The sequence below is a fragment of the Amphiprion ocellaris genome, chromosome 23 (genome assembly GCF_022539595.1).
Source record: "Amphiprion ocellaris isolate individual 3 ecotype Okinawa chromosome 23, ASM2253959v1, whole genome shotgun sequence".
Lineage (NCBI taxonomy): Eukaryota > Metazoa > Chordata > Actinopteri > Pomacentridae > Amphiprion > Amphiprion ocellaris.
Genome location: NC_072788.1, coordinates 6,664,190 through 6,685,384, shown reverse-complemented (window position 1 = coordinate 6,685,384; position 21,195 = coordinate 6,664,190). Strand labels below are relative to the sequence as shown.

Here is a 21,195-nt window from a genome sequence, read left to right as displayed (position 1 = left end):
GTCGGGAAAATGTTATCAAGTGCATAACCATTCAGGCCCAGTGTTTACGTAACATGCATGTGGGAATACATAATCACATAAGCTACATATAATGATGGTGAATAATCAGGAGGTTGAAAATCATGATTTGTGAGGAAAGTCCAAGACAGGTTTGATTAATTTACTCTGGACTTAACAGAAAACGTTCTTCTGGAAACAATGTTCAATTCACAAGATTATATGGAGTTTGAAACCTGTGATTCAGCTGATGACAGGAGGTGAGAATCTGGCCAATGAAGCACACTGAGCAGGGTTTCATTGAAGTTCATGTATTTCAGGAAGATGTTTAGATGCTCTCTAGATCAGCTCGGGTCGCTTGTACTTTCACATAGCGTGCAAAAATCCTAGATAAGATCACTGACTGCTTGCTTTCCTCTTTACAACTAGTGAATGTAGAAGTCAGAAACATTCTCTCCCACTTACTGGCAGATATCTGACAGCATAATTGTGGACAAACAATCTGCTATAATGCAATAAATTCAGTGAATACTGTTCTATAAATATTACTTGACATGATTTCTGTTACATTAACAGTGATGATAGTGTTTTCTGCCAATGATGGGGAATTCCTCAGCTTGTTTCCAACAATCACGTCAGCTAACACGCACAAGGACTCGTGTTGTAACGCCTGACCTGTTGGGGAGTGTTTGAGAAACAGTCAATGAGGCAGATGTTGTCCTGCACCTCCCTCATTCCCTCTTTCTCATGTTGTGTTGGAGGGAGAAACGACACCCTTTACTGGAAAGGCTGCACCAGTGTGGTGTCACAGACAAACATCCAATCACTCCCCCCTCCTCACCACTTTCACTTTGATTTGTTTTCTGTAAAAGGGAACAAAAAGTTGTCCCTCCTTTTCCAAAACTGACGGACCGTCGCTGCCATTCAGGTTGTGTTTCCTCACTGGCTGTCAGAGTAGATGAGTAAGCACTTTAAAGCAGCCTACTGACCCACTTCTCCTGCCAGCCTCACATCTTAATTAGACCAGAGAGATTCTCCATTTGCTGTGGACACCTTTGAACACCCACCAGAGCTTCAGATGTGGGCAGGCAGAGGGGAGTGGAGCAGGGTTGGGAGACTGTCCTAAGTCTGCTTACTCAAGCTCTGTGACTCACTATTGGTGAGTTTGCAGCCTTATTTCCACCGTCATCTCCCTCTGTGTTCTGCTGGCGCGTGTGTATCACTTTAATATTCCTCCATGTTCGTCATCACGTAGTAAAATGGGCGGCGATTGTTCATTCACACACACACGCTGTGGTTGAGATCACGGGACAAACGGGGGAGGGATGGAGCTGAGGCAGCACACAGCCAGCCCAGAGCTTGGAGCGACTTTTTTTTTTTTTTTTTTTTTTTTTTTACAACCTCCGACATCAAAAGAAAGAGACAAAACGCGCCGCTGTTTTCCATGCCAATCGATCTGATTGATCGGAAGTGAACCTTCACAGGGGTTCTTTTTTGTTTTCTTCGCGACCCCATGCCAGCACACTCCGCTCTTCCTGACCCGGGCTTATTTATTGCGGGCAATAACGCGATAAATAAGCCCCCTACTCCACACACACAGAGAGAGAGAGACACAAATTCAGCTTGACCAGTGAAGAAAGTGAACACAACCACTAATATCAACAACTATAAATTATATTCCAGTCACTTTCTTCTTCAGCTACCTAGATTTTTAACTTTATCTCTGTGCGTAATTACGGGTGAAGTTGGTCAGGACGCACGGGCCAAAACCCAAACTGAGGACGTCCTGTGAGCATATTATGGTGTGGGGGTCTTCCTGCAACTAAACTGAGCTGACTCATGGCTTTATTGTCTTCATGGAGAGCAGATGACTGCAGTTAAAGTCGGTCTCTCTCCAAAAGGTGATAATTAAGCAACAGATCACGATGTGGTCAGACTTTGACTCCCCCTGAAACCTAAAGGACAGCACCAAAACACCACCCCTCCCCCGAACACGCACAAAAAAAGAGAGGTGATGCAAATCACTTCCTTTCAATCCGGCTCTTTGTGTGCGTAAGGATTGACTGAGGGGCTGGTGGGGGTGGCAGCGATCCATTCACTTTATACGGCTGCCGACCTCAGTGATCCTGCCCACCCCCCACTCCTGGTCCAGCAGAGCCACCCACTCCTACACACACACACACACACACACACACACACACACAATGGCGTGAGATCTCCTTACACAGGCAATTTTCTCTCCATGTCCTCTAGCTCTCCTTCCCTTTTCAAGCCATCACCAGGAGCAGAAACGCAAAGTGTCCCAAAGAAACACGAGGATCAGCAGTTTTCACTATTTCATGGACAGACCGACAACTGAGGCAGAATACTACAGGGAGCCAGAAACCAAAGTTTCGGGGTTATTTTCGGGGCAACCGAAGCAGAGAAATGACACCAAAAGTCAACAGCAGTTCACAGAAATGACTCCACGTGCTCTGATGATTAAACAGCTCCGGTAAAGATGATCAATGGTGGATTTGAGGAAAACAATTCGCCGAATCGAAACACAGACATCTTACACGCGTGGGATTTAAGAGTCACCTGTGGTTCGGAGAAAAAAGACAGAGAAATTCCCCCACCTCATCGATCACAGCCGATCAGGGGTTCGGCTCTGATCAATTACGATAATTCACTCATCGATGCTGTGAGTACCAACACAGACTCTCCAATGACCGGCACACAGTCCAACTTTTACGCATTACAACCAAAACAACCGCTCTTTTAAATGTCCCCACAGCACCCCCTGCACTCACCGTTCACATATGGAGGTTCCAAAAATAAAACGACGTCCTGGCTGAGATAAGAATCCTTGAAAAGTATTCCCAAGTTTGGAGCTCCGAAGTCTGCAGAGAAATTCCGACCAGCCGGCTGAGCGCAGAGCGGCTCCAAGCCTCTATAATCCCGGTTAGTCTCTGCCGCTTCCTCTCGGAACAACCGTGAAATTCGAGCCCGCTGACGACCGGAGAATCTCTCTGATGTCCTCGGTTGGCTTCTGCGCCTCTGGATTCTGATTTTTAATTCCGTTTATTCCGTTAGATTGGCCGTGCGGCGGCAGCTCCGCGCTCTCTGTGCGTCCGCGTCGAGCTCCCTTTTCCTTCTCATACAGAAGCAGGCTCGGATCGTATTGCGCTGAGCTCTGTTTTAAAGGGACAGAGCCACGCACACTCAGACAGACACACACATTCACACACATTCACACACACACACACACACGCACACACACACACACACACACAAACACACACACACACACACACTGCGAAACGGAGACGCACGCAGCTGACGTCACCGGACGGCCCCGGAATCCCCTGACAAACTGGCACCGAGTCCGCCGTCCCGGTACCGGAGCGGCTCCTCCTGACGCTCCATTTGTACCGTCTTTTGTGTGTCTTTTTTATTTTTTTTTTAATTCGGACTCGTGACCGGCTCTTGGACTCCAGCGGTGCCGGAGAATATTTCCGTCCCAGAGTCTATTTGTGGATGAGGAGGAGAGTCACCCCCTGACTTCATATTACCGAGATGACAAAACTGGATCGCAGTGTTCTGAGGAGACGTATTCAGCTGGAAATAGATCCAGGAACAAGAACAGGAGAAAATCACCCAACTGTCGCAAAGAAACGTTTCTCAACACGAGCTCTGGCTGTGATTTCTTGAACACTTGGTAGTTATTTTACAGATTTTCCTTGTTTTGCCACATTACGAATGGTATCTAGTAAAATCATAGTTATTATTTTTAATTTATTAGTTAAAAAACAACAACAAGCCACAATTGACAATATCAAAAATCGTTTTTTTTTTTTTTTTTTTTACAAATGGCTATTTGTTCTCCCGTTCAAACATAAAATTACCCTATTTTCCTATTTTTACCTTATTTACATCAATAAAAATAGCATTATTTTACAGGTATTTGCTGTTGAGATTTTTTTTATATTATATTGAAAAATGCAAAATATTTTTCAGCTGTTTTACATTTTTTCCTTACTCTGTTTTATTGAGAATCACAGAAAAAGTATTAATTTAGATGTTGATTGTAAAAAGTAAGCAGCCTATATTTACAAAATGGTAACGCCTTTGTTTACAATGTTTGAAGAATAAAATTACACTATTTTTATTGAATTTACATTTGATTTTTTGCTGTTATTTTACAGATATTTTGAAACTGAAGTTGTTTGAAGGATTGTAAACTGCTAAATGATTATTCCAACTCTTATTTTACAGACTTTCCCTGACATGTTAACAGGCCAAAAACATATTATGTCCATGTCAAACATCTGTATTTTTACAAATAGTACAATTTGTTCTTTTGGTATGTTTGACAGTAAATTTACAGTTTTAATTTTCCAGATATTTGACGTTATAGTTGCTATTTTAACAGTTTTTCATGTTACAGTATTTCACAGGTTTTTAAGTGTTTTCTGGCATCCTTAAAATGTAGTTATACATTTAAATGTGCATAGTACTAAAACTACGGTATCTGTCAGGCCAACTTTGCACATTGAAAAATCCAGAACAACAAACTCTAACATAAGACTGAAGAATATTAGAATTTTGATGGAAGCCTGTCCTTAACCAACCACATTGTTTTATTTTACAGACAGTCATGTTGTGAGCTCACTAATCTTTATGCTTATTTTCCAGGTTATTTAAGGGTAATATGAATATAAAGTGTGACATACTTTAGGTAAAGTGATCACATTGGCTAAACCAGTTGCTTCCAACCTGTGCAGCTTTTTAAAATGAATTTTATTTATGGATCCACCAATTAACTTAACTGAAGCTATAGTCTCTTCACAAAGAACCTCTTCATGTGAAGGTGTTTTTTTTATAGATTTACTTTCTGTCCAGTTTTCTTTCATCCCCTGAGGGAATATTCACAGCCTGCTTGGACATTCTAAAGGTGTTCTCATAAACAGGTTACAATCTGTTCACAATGCATTAGCAAATTTATTAGGCCCCAATAAAGACATTAATTACAGCTTGTAAACCGTTGTAAAAGAGCTGTCTTATTAGTGACAGGTATGTATAGGTATTCAGTCTGTGCTGCTGTTTTAAATTGGTCTGGTGAGTTCAAAGAAAGACTTCATGATGAGATAGATGACCTACTGTGAGGTTTGTGTTTAGATTATACACAATATGTGTGTTCACATATTCTGCCACAACATTAAAACCTCTTACGCATCAAGTTAACATGGATCTTCTCATTCTAATAGAGTGTTCTATTGGGAGATTTTGGGTCCTGGTGTTTACAATGATGATACTTTGACATGTATCCTCCACCTTGTGCAGCAGAACCGAGCTACACTGCAGAACCTCTTGAGGACAGGATTGAGGAAATGACCAAGAGCTAAGGGTGTTGATCCGACCTCCAACCTCTCCAGATCCCAATCCGATCGACCGTCCAAGGCAGGGGTGTCCAATATGTGGCCCGCGAGCCAAAACCGGCTCTCCAGAGGGTCCAATCCAGCCGACGAGACGACTTTTTAAAGTGTAAAAATTACAGAGAAGACATTAACTGCAAATTGTAAATTTATAAAACTGTAAATTTAAAATAATTTCTAGAAGATGAGAAGTTATTTTGATCCTAAAGTAAAATACTACATTGCACATTGTTCCTTTGTCATTTTGTGTCTAATTTTTGTAATATTGTGTCTTGTTTTTGTTGTTTTTTTGTTTGACTTATGTCGTTGTTTCTCATTTCTGTCATTTTTTGTCTCGTTTTTGTCATTTGTCCATTTTTTGTCACTTTGTATAATTTTTTGTCTCTTTTTTGTTTTGTGTTGTTCATCTCATTTTTTTCATTTTGTTTCTCACTTTTGTCATCTTGTGTCTCATTTTTGTAATATTTTGTCTTCTTTTTGTTGTTTTTTTGTCTTTTTTCATCTGACTTTTGTCGTTTTGATCAAAAAGTAAAATACCATATGGTTCATTTCCGTAAATGTTGTGTTCCTTTGTAGACACTCTGTGATCTGGAAGTTGTAAAGTGTAAATGATAAACTGAGGCTGAATGTTGGTGAAATTGAATTTATTTTTCTTGAGAAATTTCAGGTTGTTCATGATGTTTTGTAAAAAGATAATTCCTTAAATGTGAATATTTTCAGAATTTACTTTTTTGCACTTAATCAAAGGAAACATTAGGAGTTGTGGTTATTTATAGGTTATTATGCTGTGATTTTACTGGTCCGGCCCACTTGAGATCAAATTGGGATGTATGTGGTCTCTGAACTCAAATGAGTTGATGGATAGTGTTTGATGGCTGAATAATATATAATTGATCTATTATTTATTATTGCAATACAGTACTCATGCCCTGGCCCACATATAAAACCTTGAGTTATGAGGCTAATAAATTTCTCGGTGCTGTCATTAACACGACTGTGTGCACAGAAGAACAAGAATTATATTCTCAAAGGCAGCTGGCTCAGATCCACCGTGAGGTAAACAACACTTTGAAAAGCACAAATGGGCCTCTCCAAGGCCGGAAACATTTGTTCCAGCTTTTCCTCGCCAAAGAAACCATCCTGTACTCTGTAATAATGCCAAAGAACCACACTGGTACAACCAATAGTATGTATCACATACACACAAACACACACACACACACACACACACACACACACACACACACACGTAGAGGTTATATTTAGAAAGCACTGCCTCAGCAGGATAACAGGAGGCAAAATTAGTCGCCGCAGGGAGGACGGAGTGTGTCATGGATGATGCTGAGACGATGACTTACACACATACACAGTTTATTTATGGTCAGAACTATTCTAAAAAAGAACATAAACAATACAATCTGAACCTTATGAAGCCTTTCTCTGCCTCAGGACAAATCAGTGATGCTATCAGTCTCTCGCTGTCTGTTCTTTTCTCATAACACAACAGGTGAGTCACAATATATTTTGAGATTTCTTCTTCTGCTGGTCTGCAGCGAGACGTGAAGAGCGAGACAGATCCGAGCCCCTGGTGAAGTAAGTGCATGGCTTGTACTGGATGTACTAGCAGGGAGGGTCCAGAGTCTATTGTCCAGTGACAATGAATGTTCAATAATGCGGTTTGTGTTGAGAAAGAGGAGGGCCACAGCACAGTGGGGGTCTTTATGACTGGGACCAGTGTGCTTCTATATGGATGTTTTCTCTTTGTTTGTTAAAGGCTGTGTGGAGAAGTCAGCTGAATGTGAGGACGGACAGCAGGACTGGATGGTGAGTCTGGAGGCGTTTCCAGCTCCCAGTCTGCAGGAACTAAAGCTTATAGCAGCTCATAGTAATACAACATGTCAATTCTGGCCTGTATGCAAATACACTGTAAAAATTTTTTTTTGCCGTTTTTAATTTTTTTAAAATGGTATTTTACAGATTTGACCTGTTTTGCTAAACTACATATAATAACTAGTAAAATCACAGTAAGAAAGTATTATTTACATATAAAATAAAACAAAAACAATGTCAAAACTGTCAATAAAAAAATACCATTTCTATAAATATTAATTTCATCATAAAATATGACTATTTTTTACTGAATTTAAAAGACAAAAAATATTTTATTTTTTTTACAGACATTTGCCGTTATTTGACAGGCAAATTATGTATAGTAAGGACTCAAAAAATGGTAAATAATTATTCATACTGTTGTCTCTGTTTTGTTAAAATACATATAAGAATTAGCAAAATCACAGAAAAAAACATTCATTTACATGTTGACTGTAAAACACACAAACTGTTCAAATACTGTAAATAATGCCCACATCATAAGGCGATTTGTTCTTTTACAATGTTTAGTTGTAGAATTTTTTCACAGCATTTAAATTAGCTAAAAATATAGTTATTTTCCAGATATGTCCTTCTATTTGAAAGAAAAATATCAATATTAAGAATTGAAAACTATATTTTTAAAATGGTTTTTACATATTTTCTTCTTGTAAAATCACAAAAAAGTATTCATGTACAAGTTGTCTACTTTAAAAAGAACAAACAAAAAAAAACAGGCTAAAAGTGTAAATAAGGTCCCCATCAAAAACCTGCATTTTTATAAAAGGTAATTTGTTCTTATACAACATTTATACAATTTTGTTGACTATAATAAAATCAGGAAAACATTACAGGTATTTACTGTTATTTGAAATAAAAACTGTATTAAGGATTGAAAAATGGTAAATCATCTTTAAATAGCTGGTTTCTATTTGTTTAATTACAGATAACTTGCAAAATCACACAAAAAAGTAGTAATTTATATGTTGACAATTAAAAAAAGCAACCAAAAAACAGGCCAAAACTGCAAACAACGTCCAAATCAAAAATCTTTTTGCAAATAGTAAGTCATGGTTCTAAAATGCGTGATTGTAAAAATTCAGTTTTACTGTATTTAAATCAGCTAAAATATATTCTAAAAAAATTAGCCACTATTTGTTTTTACAGTATTCCACTGTTTTATTAATGTATTTTTTGGCACAGCTGCTGCCAGCTTCTCACCATTTCTTTTCAACAGATTTTTTTTTTTACAGCATAGATGGAAGCTGTGGAGAAACCTGAGGTAATAAAATTACAGATGGTGTAATTACATATTCAACTGGATCCCTAATGTTGTAATCATGAGTTTGTGTTTTATAATACATCAAGTCAGCTGCAAAGACATTTTATCACATCATCTGGAAGCTATTACAGCCTGAATTGCTGCAGTCCTTAATTATCCACCATAGAGTTGTAAACCAGTGCGTTCTGTACGTTGGCTATATATTATCTGCTGCTCGCTGCTCGTGCTCACGGTGCAAGTAGATTTTATTTATTTAGCCCAATATGACACCCTCTATGCTTAGAACCTCCACATCCAGAGGCCATTCTGTTTGTGGAATGGTCTCTCCTGCACAAAAATAGACTGACGGTACTATTTAGGTAAATGTTGTGATGCTCGTGTGTTTTTTCTGGCGCGTATGAAGAAGGTCATTTCAGTTTTCTGTTTTACCCCGATCATCTGAGGCTGTATCGTGTTCTCGTATTCCTCCCGGAGTGTGAGATCACACCGCATCTTCCATTAGGTGTGTCGAGAAAGTTATCTGTAGTCTCAAGTGTGCGACTTCGCCCGGCTTTATGTGCGTCGATGTGTGTGTAATTGCACTGTAAAGAGTGTGGTGGGAGGCCATTAGCCCTGCAAAGTGAACAGGAAGAAGACTGTTGATTGATGTGGGCACGGGCGGGACTACCACACACACGGATACGCACACACACACACACACACGCGCGCACACACACACACACACATACACACACCGCATCCTCCAGCTGTTTCTCTCATAAATGCTCCATACGGTATATAATAAGAGTCTGAGAAGAATAAATATATATCTCAGAGAGCAGAATTCCCGTCCTTCCTCTCCCACAAGAGCAGCTTTAGCATTAGTCTGTCCCGGGGGTCCCAAATATAGTGCGTGTGTGTTTGTGTGTGTGTCAATAGCAACAATAAGGACAAAGAGTGAAGCTGTGTATGTTTACAGCTCTCGTACATGGCTAACAATCCTGTATTCATGTGTGTGGAAGACATGTAGTCGTGTGTGTGGACAGTGTGTGTGTAATTAAAGAGATCGGGGACAAGGACAGCTCAGTTCTCACACTCCAAATATACACAGCAGCTTTCCCATGGGTGCGAGCCCCAAAAATTCCTGTCATACCAGCCACACACACATACACACATCTAAAAAATAAACTGCCTCTAACACTGATGAGCCCCAGAGAACTCAGCAGCAGAAGAAAGAAAGCGGGAAAGTTTGCATGTGGGCTGCTGTGTGAGTGTGTGTGTCCCCGGTACAGACTGTACATCTCAGCCTCTGATATGTGGGACTGTGTGTGGGACTGTGTGTGTAGCATGAGTCAGCCTTTGGGTACACTGAGACACCGTCAGACATGATAATAATCACCTCCACGCACATACTCGCACACTCACCCCACGAGGAGACAGCGAGCAACACAGGCAGTGAGACAGATGGACGGACGGACGGGCTTAGCACACCCACATATAGCAGTGATGTAGCTGCTTGAATGGAGCGCCGCGGCCCTGATAATTAGGGGCCTTATTCAAGGAGAGAGGGACTGACAGGGAGCCCCGGCTTTCCCTTCAGTTCCCCAAACAACCAGCTAATCCCGACTGTAGCTCGATGATAAGCTAAGCACTCCAGTCCTGCTTAATGTACTCGCTATCCCAAAGTTATACAGTGGAAAGTAAAGGAGCTTACAAAGCTACGAGGGCTCTTAAAGGAATATATTACATTTTGAGCAGATTGGCTAATTGGTCAGTTTTCCTCTTAAATGATGAAAGCGTGGACACCAAAACTGTCCATTGGTCGCTGCTTGGTGGGAAATTTGCTTTGATGCAACTGTTTAAACAGTCAGGGGTTTTAAAATGAGCTTGAAGCAGCTCTGAAGCTTAAAGGTAACTGTGACAAGTCTGAAGTTTTGTCTAGAAGTTTGTCAAAGTGGGAAATAACCAATTCGTACTTTATGGGACTACAGTGTCTATCAATGCGAATACTCAAACTGCTGCAGAGGTTAGTGTGAAAACCGGTCAAATACTTCAGTTAAAACAAACATCGGTCGCTGTACATATTCTTAGAGAGGAATGCATTTCAAGAGTAGACCTGGGTTAATGAAACTTAAATTTCCTTTCCAGTTCATGCTCAAATCCCTAAAAACTCATCTCTGTGCATCAAAGTTACTTATTTACAAGTTTTTTTTCCAGGAAAATAATCCCTTCTTGCCTTAAAATGGCTTAGATGTAATTCTACACCATTACTTCTTCCTGCTTGCTGCTGCTCGAGCACAACAGCTCACCTACAACTAAAACTATTCTACACTATACAATGGCAGAATGTAATACTTAAGGCCATGTTCAAACCAGAAACCAATTATGAAGAAGAAGAATGATACGGAAAGTCATCCTACAAGTTGACTGGATTGATTCCTGAGAAGTTATGGTTTCCACATGACCGACATGGATGCTAAGCGTGGACAGCGGAGTTCTATTCATACTACAATAAGTACGTCTCGGTCGGCTGTAATTGGTTGCATTGCTCCTCATGCCAAACACAGAAAACACTTGGGGATCCTGTGGATATTTCTGAAAAGCTGCAGAGACTTGACACTTTCTACAGGATACAGCAGCTGCTTCCAGATGCAGCTGTAGCCCTGTGTCAGTGGGTTAGGGTTATCTGGAGAGTGAAGAACTTTCCACCGTGTTTGGGCACCGTTAAAGAACAGCATGTACAAATCAAAGCATCCCCAAAGTCCGGCAGCGACTACTTCAATTGCAACTCTTTTAATGAGGAATTAAAAATGTGTGGAGGACAAATAATCTCTTCACATTATTCCACTTAACAAGAATGCATTTAAGCACCATTTGCTTTCCTTGCAGATGCACAACTGGTGCGCTTGCAGTGCTGACAGTCAGTATTTTACACTGTCATCGCTAAACTGCAGTTTCTAGTTGGAAACGCTCAGCCATGGTGTTGACTGCTTATTTCACTCATGATGTGTCTTCCAGCATAAAAAAACAACATGTGGAAAGATTAACAATGTAAAAAGCTTAAGCCAAAGTGTTTTCCAGAAGAAAAATAACACTGGTGTTTCAAATTCACCACTTAACCACTTTAAATACTGAAGGGAAGACTCTACACTGTCATTTATGATGTTCATTTACATGCATAATTTCAATATTAGGGAAAAAACCCTACAAAAAGTATATAATATTACAACTTTACCTGACTATGATAAATGATAAGGCTAAGACCTGATAGTAACATTAATTGTGGAAATTAACCTGACTAATTTAGAACTACAGTTACAACAATATATAATATACATGAAAACCCAAAGACAAAAACAGTTTACCATCACAAAAAAGTAAGAAAAATAAGAACTCTTCTTATGCCAGAGGCTTGAACAAGTGAATTCTCGGGGGTTTTGATGTTCTTGGTGTCTCCCACGAACACTGGTGGCTGCTAACAGAACGAACAAGCAAATCACTGACCTTGTTTTTATTACAATGTGGCTTCAAAGTGTGAAGACTTTAAAGTCTGATATCTGATTCAGATGACTTTAACATACATATTCTCTTTCAGAACTTACACACACATACACACAGTTCCAGAGAATAAACAGTTGGTTTTGTGTGTGAACAAGCAGTGGTCCTCTCACACCTATGATTTCACAACCCACTACCTTCTTAACTAATGACTGCGTTTTCCTCCTACTGCTCTCTTACTCATTCTCTTCTCAAACATCTCACCCTGGTTTTCTACCTGAGTTACCTACATACACTGATATTCTACAGCTTTATGTGTTATATAACCAGTATTTGATAAAATATTGGACTTTTACAGTTAATAGTATTGTGTGTTTATGTGTGAATAGAAGAAATAACGGTAAAATAGAAGCAGAGTGATGGATAATGAAGAGGATGAGGAGAAGAAGCAAATAAAACAGTCGTACCTGATGATCATGGGTGAACTAGTCCTTCTCTTTCAGCAGCCAGGAGCCACCATGACATCTCCGACCTCCTGAAACCACAACGTGGAGAACCAAAGGTCAGTCGAGAGGTTTACTGTGTCAACAACCACAAGAGCGAGAGGAAAAACTTCAGAGGGATTCTGTTGCTTTACCCGATCAACATTCACACAAAAAAGATTGTAAAAGACTTTCGATGTATAATTTAATCCACCAAAATGACACAACTTTGGAAATTTGGAGCATTTCTATTTTCACCTTTTGTTAAAACTGGGTCAAACACATCTGTGACATTCCAGAGCGAGTTGAAGCAGCGGTCATCAATTCATCACCACTTCAGTCAGAAGTTAAAAGATCAGCACCTCCTGCACAACACAACACAACACAACCAGAGCTGCCTTTCTTTCTTATTCCACCCGCTTGCTTCATCACACAGGTGTGACGTTTGCTGACGGTTCTGTGGTCATGATGTTGTTGATATGTCATTCGGTGTGTGGCTTATGAAACCGCAGTGAGTGTGTGTGTTTGTGTGTGTCAGCCAAAATGAACAGCGGGTCCCGGACCAGCGCTGTGGCCATCTGTGTGTGTGTGTGTGTGTGTGTGTGTGTGTGTGTGTGTGTGTTCCTCATGTGCCGCCTGTTCAGTGATTCACGGTGTCGCTGCTCGGCCACATGACTGAGAACAGGTGGCACTCTGGTGTACCTCCCCACCCCCAACACACACACACACACCTCCACGCACACCCTGAGAACACACAACACCTGCGATGTGTTCAAACACTAAAGCGGGCACTTAAATGCACCACACACCCTGCAGGAATAGGGAATTAAAACGGTTTCTTTCTCCATTTCTTACACACTTTGACACACACGGACCGAGTTTGGCCTTTTAACAAACGGTTGCGGTTGACACCAGGCACGAGTTAAATGTCACCACCTCAGTCCTCTTCCTCCTCCTCACATGTCCTTTTTCTTCTCTGTAACATTTACACAATCTTTCACCTTAAAACACAAAGATTATACCCACTTTGCTGAAGCTACACAAACTCGTGTCATCATGCAGCGACAAAGTGAATCATCTACTGATCTTCTATGTTCTTCAGCATCCTGCCGTTTTCATATTTGTATATCCTGTCTTTCTTCTCTCTGTCTGATATTCTACCTGCAGGGCTGCAACATAAAACACGCCCACACATGGCAGCTTCCATATGTTTCCCCCCTGACCACACACGCACACACAACCAGCGCTGCACACGTAGCTGAAGGGCACTTTCTGTGTGACAGTTGTGTCAATATGAGGCAAATATAGCTGGCTCAGCCCTCACTGATCTTGCAGCCTTGGTGGTTAAGGCCCCAAACCTTTGAACTCCAGGTCAAAGACCACACCTCCTGAAGGGCCACAGCTGGCCTCACGGTAAAGGTGGAACAGCTGTGTGTGTGGAGGTGAGGGAGGCCTTTTGAGTAGCGCTACCTTAAAAGAAGAGCGAGAGAGCTGATTGCATGAGAGGCTGAACTGTTGCAGGGGCAGAATCTATTCTTTTCATGACATATCAAATAAATGTCACAAGTTTTGACATAATCATCCGACCTTGACTGATATTGGGGGAGAGACCGAAGGGGGAGGGTTGTGAGGGAGATAAAGAAAGAAAGCAAAGAAGGGGGGAGGAAGTTTGGCGAGGCATAAGACAAAACTAAAAAAAAATGGAGGAAATGCGCTTTCAAATGGCATATTTGCATCGAAACAGTAACAGAAAGACCCAGTGAGAGAGAAGATGAAAGACGTCGTGAGAGATTGAAAGATATCGAAAGTGGTTGTTATCTTGAGTCTGTAAAGGTTAACCAGTGGGAGCATCTCTCTTTGACATTAACCAGCACAGAGAGGCAGAAGGGTGGAGCCACAGAGGAGGTGAGGAGGCAGAGTGATGGCAGCCGAAGACGGAGTGAAAGACCTTGAGTCAGACAAAGGAGAAACGAGGAGGGAAAAACCAAAGCGAGGTTGAGGGAGATAAGGACAGAGGGAGAGGGCAAAAGAGAATGTAGTGGTTTGAGTTTGATGAGTCGCCTCAGCTGCCCTTCAGAGCAAAACAGTGCCAGGAAAGCAACAGTTCTGTTGAAAGTCCAATCTGAGTGTTGGAGATCAACAGTTTGAGGGTTTATGAGATGCCAGAACACTTCACAGTGGTTTATAATGCCGCATATAAACAGAATGACTTTACAACTCTGACAGCTATAATGGCAACAACCAAACAGTAGCTGTGTCTCCGTAACATATCTTTACGCACATTTTAGCATCGCAGCAGAACAGATGAGTTGAAATGGTCAAATTTATAGAGAACATCCTCAATATTTCAATGGCAAGTAAGAGCTGACATATAAGAATAATCACAACTTTCCTTTTTGAAAATAATTCCTGAAGATTTCTCTCTATTTTTCTCTCTTGGATGGCCAAAATTTTTCTGTTTCTGCTTTGACATTTTTGGGCTACTGTCCAACAACTGGAGGGCGTTCCAATATCTATACAAACATAATATATAATGTGCCGGAAAAAGATTCAGAATGTCCCAATACATGATACATCAAATGCAGTTTCTGGTCAGTTGTTGCTGTATGCTTTTCAGGCTGTTCTGGCATTCTTGCTTGAAGAACAAGCTTGACAGGCTCACAAACAGGTGATTTCACATTGCAGATTGCAACAGATATATGAGCAACGGAGTCGAAGCTCATGATATTAAGATGAAGTAATATGTCCCCATGCTACTGCATACAACAGTATATTTGTAAGGGCAGATGTAGTACGTACTGAAAGGAAAAAGAAAACTTGGAATGCAGTTTACTCCAAAAACACGGCTAGTAAAACATGCCTGCATGATAAATTGCTTACTGCAAGTTAATTTATTAAGACAACATTCCAATAAAATCACCAATTAAATTTTTTGGACAGTTTTTTTTTGGCACTTTGCGTTCACTAACAACAGGTAAGAGGTACACAGGATAGGAAAGACATGACAAGAGCTACATGATTTGTACATACTGAGTAAACTATCAAGTCCAACGACCAAAAAAACTCAGGTCAACAAGTAAAACACCTCCTTAAGAAAGCAGTCATCCATATCATTGGGTAAACACGTCTCCTGTCAGAGAATCTATAAAACACACTGTCAAATGTAAAGGCCACACACTCAGGTGTTCCACCCCCAGAACCCACAGGAACCTATAAATATATGCTGGATACATGTCAACATCCTATACATGGTACACACAAGTACACACAGCTCTGTCCACTTAAAGCTAAGTGTGCACAGCCTGATACCTTCTTTTCATTATAAAAGAACCCTGTCTCACTGTTTTGCTCCATATTGTACAAATCGACTGAGTGTACAATATACTTCACCTAGTGGCAAACACACACATCACTCAGCATGTGTGAGCCTGCATGGCATGAGTAAAGTAGCCATGCTTGGGCTGCTCGAGCCCTTAGTCACTGGTGATTCAGTAGGTGTCTTCAAGTTAGGGCAACAGGCTTCATTCCTGCACACACACACACACACACACACACACACACACACACACACACACACATAAAAACAGCAGGTTTCTGCAGGAGCGCTGGTAAATGACAGGGTTTTCTTCCTCAGTGTCTTTCTGTCTAGATTCCCTGTCTGCCTCTGTGCCACAGCCATTAGTCTGTGTGTTTAAAAGCAGTCGCTTGGCACAAGTGAAATCCTTAAATTAACCCTTAACTTAACCCAGCCTGAGGGCAAATACTATAAAGTTAGCACTGATAGGCATGCACCTATCAAGGAGCTAATAATTTGTGAAGACAGCTTCAAATCTCTTGGAATGCTGCCACGCCACATCCTGAACGTGTGTGAGATCAGGATCCAGACAGATAAGGAGATTTGTGACAGAGTGCTGTTGTTCTAGTAGTCTGAATGACAGAGGGGTGGTTTTTGCCTCATTGCCTCGCTGTGGCCTGGTTTAGATTCCATGAACTGCAATGGATCTTCTTTTTCTCATTTAGTTAACTGGCTAAAACTTTTCATGCTGGATGTTTTACATATTTACTGAGTTATTAATACTCTTCTGTTTTTGCATCTTCTGTCAGATCTGTTGCCATTTATAAAGCCGTGTGGTTCGTATATCAAAGCCTACGCAAGTGAAGCCCAATAAACTGGATTTTAACTGGGTGGAGGACCTATTACACTGGTCTACAAAATTTTGGGAAGTCTCTGCTTCAGAGATAAAACTTGCTAAATCTTATGTAATTTGATACAATTAAGTGAAAAACAAACATTAAAAGTCTTAGTTGGCTACTCTTTTCAAGATACTTAATGTTAAAGTTTTATTGCACAAATGCTGGGGATCAACAAGGGGTGAGTGTTGGACATTTTTCTTTCCTGGCTCCAAGGACTGTCGTAGCGGCCAGTCTTTCCTAACATAGTGAGATTCCCTGGCTCAGCTGTCACGTTCACATAGAAAACAGCAGTACTTTGTATATCCACCCTGTAGCCCAAGTATGAGTGCAACCACTTTGAAATCACTGCAAATCTGCCACTGATGTTGCTCATACTTTATACACCTTAAGAGCTGTTTCATATTTTCATATGTTTCCTTCATATGAACGGCATGACCAACTGGAATGGATGGCAAAACATTTCCATTGTGGAGTAAAACTGCTTTAAGACTTGTTTTGGATGAATCGATAAACAGTCTCCATTCATCTGGATCATGAGTGATGCTAAGCGCTGTCATCAAGCCATTGATATCGCTGCAGTAAACCAGATCACCTTCCATCAGAAAAAACTCAACCAGACCTTTTTGGCGATCACGAAAGCTAGAGATCCTGACATCACTCTCCAGGAGATTCCATTGTTGCAGCCTGGAGCCCAAGAGCTCTTCTTTACTCTTAGGCAGTTCCAAATCCCTGACTAGGTCATTCAGTTCACTCTGAGATATAAGGTGTGGTTCAGGAGAGGAATGTGACAGCCTGAAGTCTGGATCAGCTGATGTTGATGGCTCAGGACTAGCTGCATCCTGATCATCATCTTGGTCATCATCAGTGTCCAAGGAGTAAGATTCTGGTGCATCAGGAACTGGTAGGTCTTCTCCATGAGGCACAGGGCGAAGAGCTGATGGAATATTTGGATATTGCACTGTCCACTTTTTCTTTCTGGAAATACCACTTGCAACTGGGGGTACCATACAAAAATAACAATCAGTAGTGTGATCTGTTGGTTCACGCCAAATCATTGGAACTGCAAAAGGCATAGATTTTCTTTTCTTGTTGAGCCACTGGCGTAGATTTGATGCACATGTGTTACAGCAATAATGTGGGGCTCAGCTTTTGTCCTGGTCACCTATTTTGCATCCAAAATAAAGATGGTATGCTTTTCTCACCATTGCTGTTAGAGTCCGCTTTTGTGATGCAAAGGTTACCTCACCACAAATATAACAGAAATTATCTGCATTGTTTACACAGTTTCGAGGCATATCTGCTTCCAGAGTTAAAAAACACAAGAGTTCCGTAGAAATATCAGGTCCTGGCAACTTTTCAGTTATGAAAACGGCTGCATGGGAATTATAATCCACAGGTCAACTCGTGCTACTGATCAAGAAATATCTCTACATTAATACATTACCTTAACTTTCAAGACACAGGTTTTCTGCAAGTAATGTGTCAAATACATGATGCTCAATCAAATTTCTATTCAACATGATAGTATTCTTGTTTGGAATCACTGTTTTAAATCGATTATGTCTCAGACAAATATATTCCCATTTGAAATGGGACTCGATTTCTCATTAATTTTCAAGAAATTTCACAATTTGACCTAATACTGTATCTTGAAAACTATAGCTAATTGGCACTTCTGACTTATTTTTTCTTTAAAAGTGACCAAAAGTGTGTAAAATTTCACTACTGTTATCCAGGAAGCATTTTGCTTGTAGACCAGTGTTATTTTTGTGTGCATGCATGAGAGAGGCAGCAAGTCTGTTTTCTGTCTCTTTTGCCTGTAAACATGCCTGTGTTTGCGAGGCCTTAGCTGGCAGAGCTACAGACAGTGAGGAGGAGTAACAGGTTGACGCTGGTTGGGGATGTTTGGCTCAGTGAACTTCTGCCACATGGCTTCAGTAAAAGGTCATGGTCAAAACCAAGCCTGGCTCGAAAACCATCACACCCACTCTGCCTCCTACACACTAACACACACAAGAAACGGATGGATAGATGAGACACGACAGACAGACCGATTTCCTCTTTGGGGACGAGCAGGAAAATGACACCCACATGAAGAGGAGGAGGGTGACAGACAGACGCACCGACTAGAGCCTCACCACACACACACCCAGAGTGTCTGAAAATCCAGCAGCAGCAGCGAGGCCACAAAGACACAATAAGGAAGACAAGGAGACGGAGAGAGAGAAGGGACAAGAATGAACAGTTGGTAATAAATTGTGTCTAGACAGACGCTAATGAAAGCAGCCCGACTGCGGCTGCTGCCAAAATCAAGACCTGTGAACAGGACGATTATGTGTGCGAGAGAGAGAGAGTTTGTGCGTTTGTGTGATGTTTGAGTAAGCATGTGTAAACTGGCGTTTGATGAATGTAACCCTTTTAACACTGCGCCGTTTTTACCCTCACTGTCCTTCTCTTTCTTCTCTCCCTCTCGCGCACACAAACCACAGCGGAGCAGCCGAGCAGAGCGCGTCCCTCACAGCTGTAGACAGCTTTCAGAGCAGTTGACGCTGGCACAGTGTTGTGACGTCAGCCCTCCAAAATAAAACACGGCATTGTCGTCAAATCCTGCAACCGTGACTAGTCAACTCCATCCCAAAAAATAGTATTTAACATACCTAAGTAAAAAAGCAGTGACTTTAGTCAACAAATTAAATCAGTAACACACATCTGGCTGTACAGATTATACACCAATTAGGGACAACATTAAAACACTGGCAGGTTAACCCTCCTGTTGTCTTCATTTACAGGAACCAAAAAATATCGTCTCCTTGTCTGAAAAAAATCCAAAAATTCAGCAAAAAAATTCCCCAAATTTCTGAAAATTTGCAAAACCTTCAGGAAAAAAATTCCAATAATTCCTTAAAAGTTTCCCTTAAAAGTTTCAGTAAAAAAAAAAAAAAAACAAAAACAAATTTGGCAAGAAAATTCTGGTAAATATTTTCAAAAAGTGAGTAAAAATCTTAAAAAAAATCCTAAAAATATCTAAAGTGATTACATATATATCAGTAAAACTTCTAATATTTTCTTAAGAACATTCATATAAAAATCAATCAAAATCCAGTGAATTTCGCTGGATTTTGGTTGATTTTTTTGTGAATGTTCTTAAGAAACTTTTAATATTTCTTTTTTTTTCCCACCAAAAAATGTTCAAAGATTTCCCAAAAATGCTGAAAATGTGGACATCAGAAGTTTCACTGTGAAAATATATATTTTTTACACATTTTCAAACCTTACAACAGGTCAGTTTTGACCCACAGGACGACTCGAGGGTTAATTGAAAAATATTGATCATCTTGTTACAACGCAATGTTTTGCTAGAAAACCTCACGACCCAGCATTCATGTGACTTTGACACATATGCTCTACCCAAACATTGTTACAAACTAATCACACAACCTCTATGGCAACAGCTCATCCTGACAGTAGGCCAGTGCACCCCATCACACTATAAAACTACTCAGGAACTGTTCGAGGAACATGACAAAGAGCTCAAGATGCTGACTCGACCTACAAACCCCCCACATTATCAATCAATTGAGCATTTGCAGGATCGTAGACTGTACATAAGCAACTCTGATGCTTTGTGGACCATTTTTTCTTTTGTCATCCTGATCTAATCAAATTTGGGAGGATCTGACTTGGAAATCAATGAGGGCGATATCAAGACAGTCCTGTCCAAAAAATAATCTGCTTTATCATCTATTTTCCCCTGAATGGGATCATAATTTATGAAGTGAACATCACATTGTATTAAAAAAAATCTCAAAACTACTGCTTGACACCATAAACTTAGCAGGAAAATGGTTACTGCGGTGACAAATCAAGGAAAAGTTGGATCATTTTCTCATAAACGTGTACAATTGAACTTCTTTTTCAACTACAGGAGTCGCCCCCTGCTGGCTCTTAGACAGAATGCCAGTTAAAAACACTTTAAGATATTTTTCAGACCAGGGATGTGCGATAACAAGTCTGATCCATGCCCCGTCCCTCAACCCACAGGACCCCTCAGAGGCCCCGTGTCCATTCCCTGATGGGTCAGTGCTGTTTCTGCATTTCAAAGTGGGCCTGAACAATAATGGGCAAGTGGTTTTAATTTTGTGACTGATGGGTGTTTGTCACATTCAACAGTGGAATCATGACTTTGTAACATCATAAAGGTGAGAGCTGGTCATAGATGAAGAGAATGGTTGTGCTGATCACTGAAGATTATGACACGCAAACTGCTGACACACTGCTGGTGCTTCAAAAACAACAACAACATTTGAATGAAGAGAAGCAGGCAGTTGGCATGCCTGAACTCGCTTCACACTCACAAAAACAGAGTCTGAGAAACGTGGCCTAAAGGCATCCCAAAAAAATAAACGCTTTAGAAAAAGAACAAAAGAGCGCGATCTTTTGGTGGAAGGTGATATGTGGTGGATCACTGATAATGAAT

The 21,195-nt window shown here is 40.7% G+C and overlaps 1 protein-coding gene across 6 annotated transcripts in view; it reads right to left on the bottom strand.

Moving 5' to 3' along the window:
- kdm6ba (lysine (K)-specific demethylase 6B, a) overlaps positions 1-21,195 on the bottom strand; it is a 120,015-nt gene that overhangs the window by 21,389 nt on the left and 77,431 nt on the right. For 5 of the 6 annotated variants that reach the window (XM_055007785.1, XM_055007788.1, XM_055007787.1 and 2 more), the window contains one exon: positions 12,510-12,577. The gene's annotated coding sequence lies outside the window, so the exon portion shown is untranslated. Of the gene's footprint in view, positions 1-2,789; positions 3,099-12,509; positions 12,578-21,195 lie in introns of those variants that run through there. The other variant, XM_023274798.3, reaches the window with a different exon arrangement.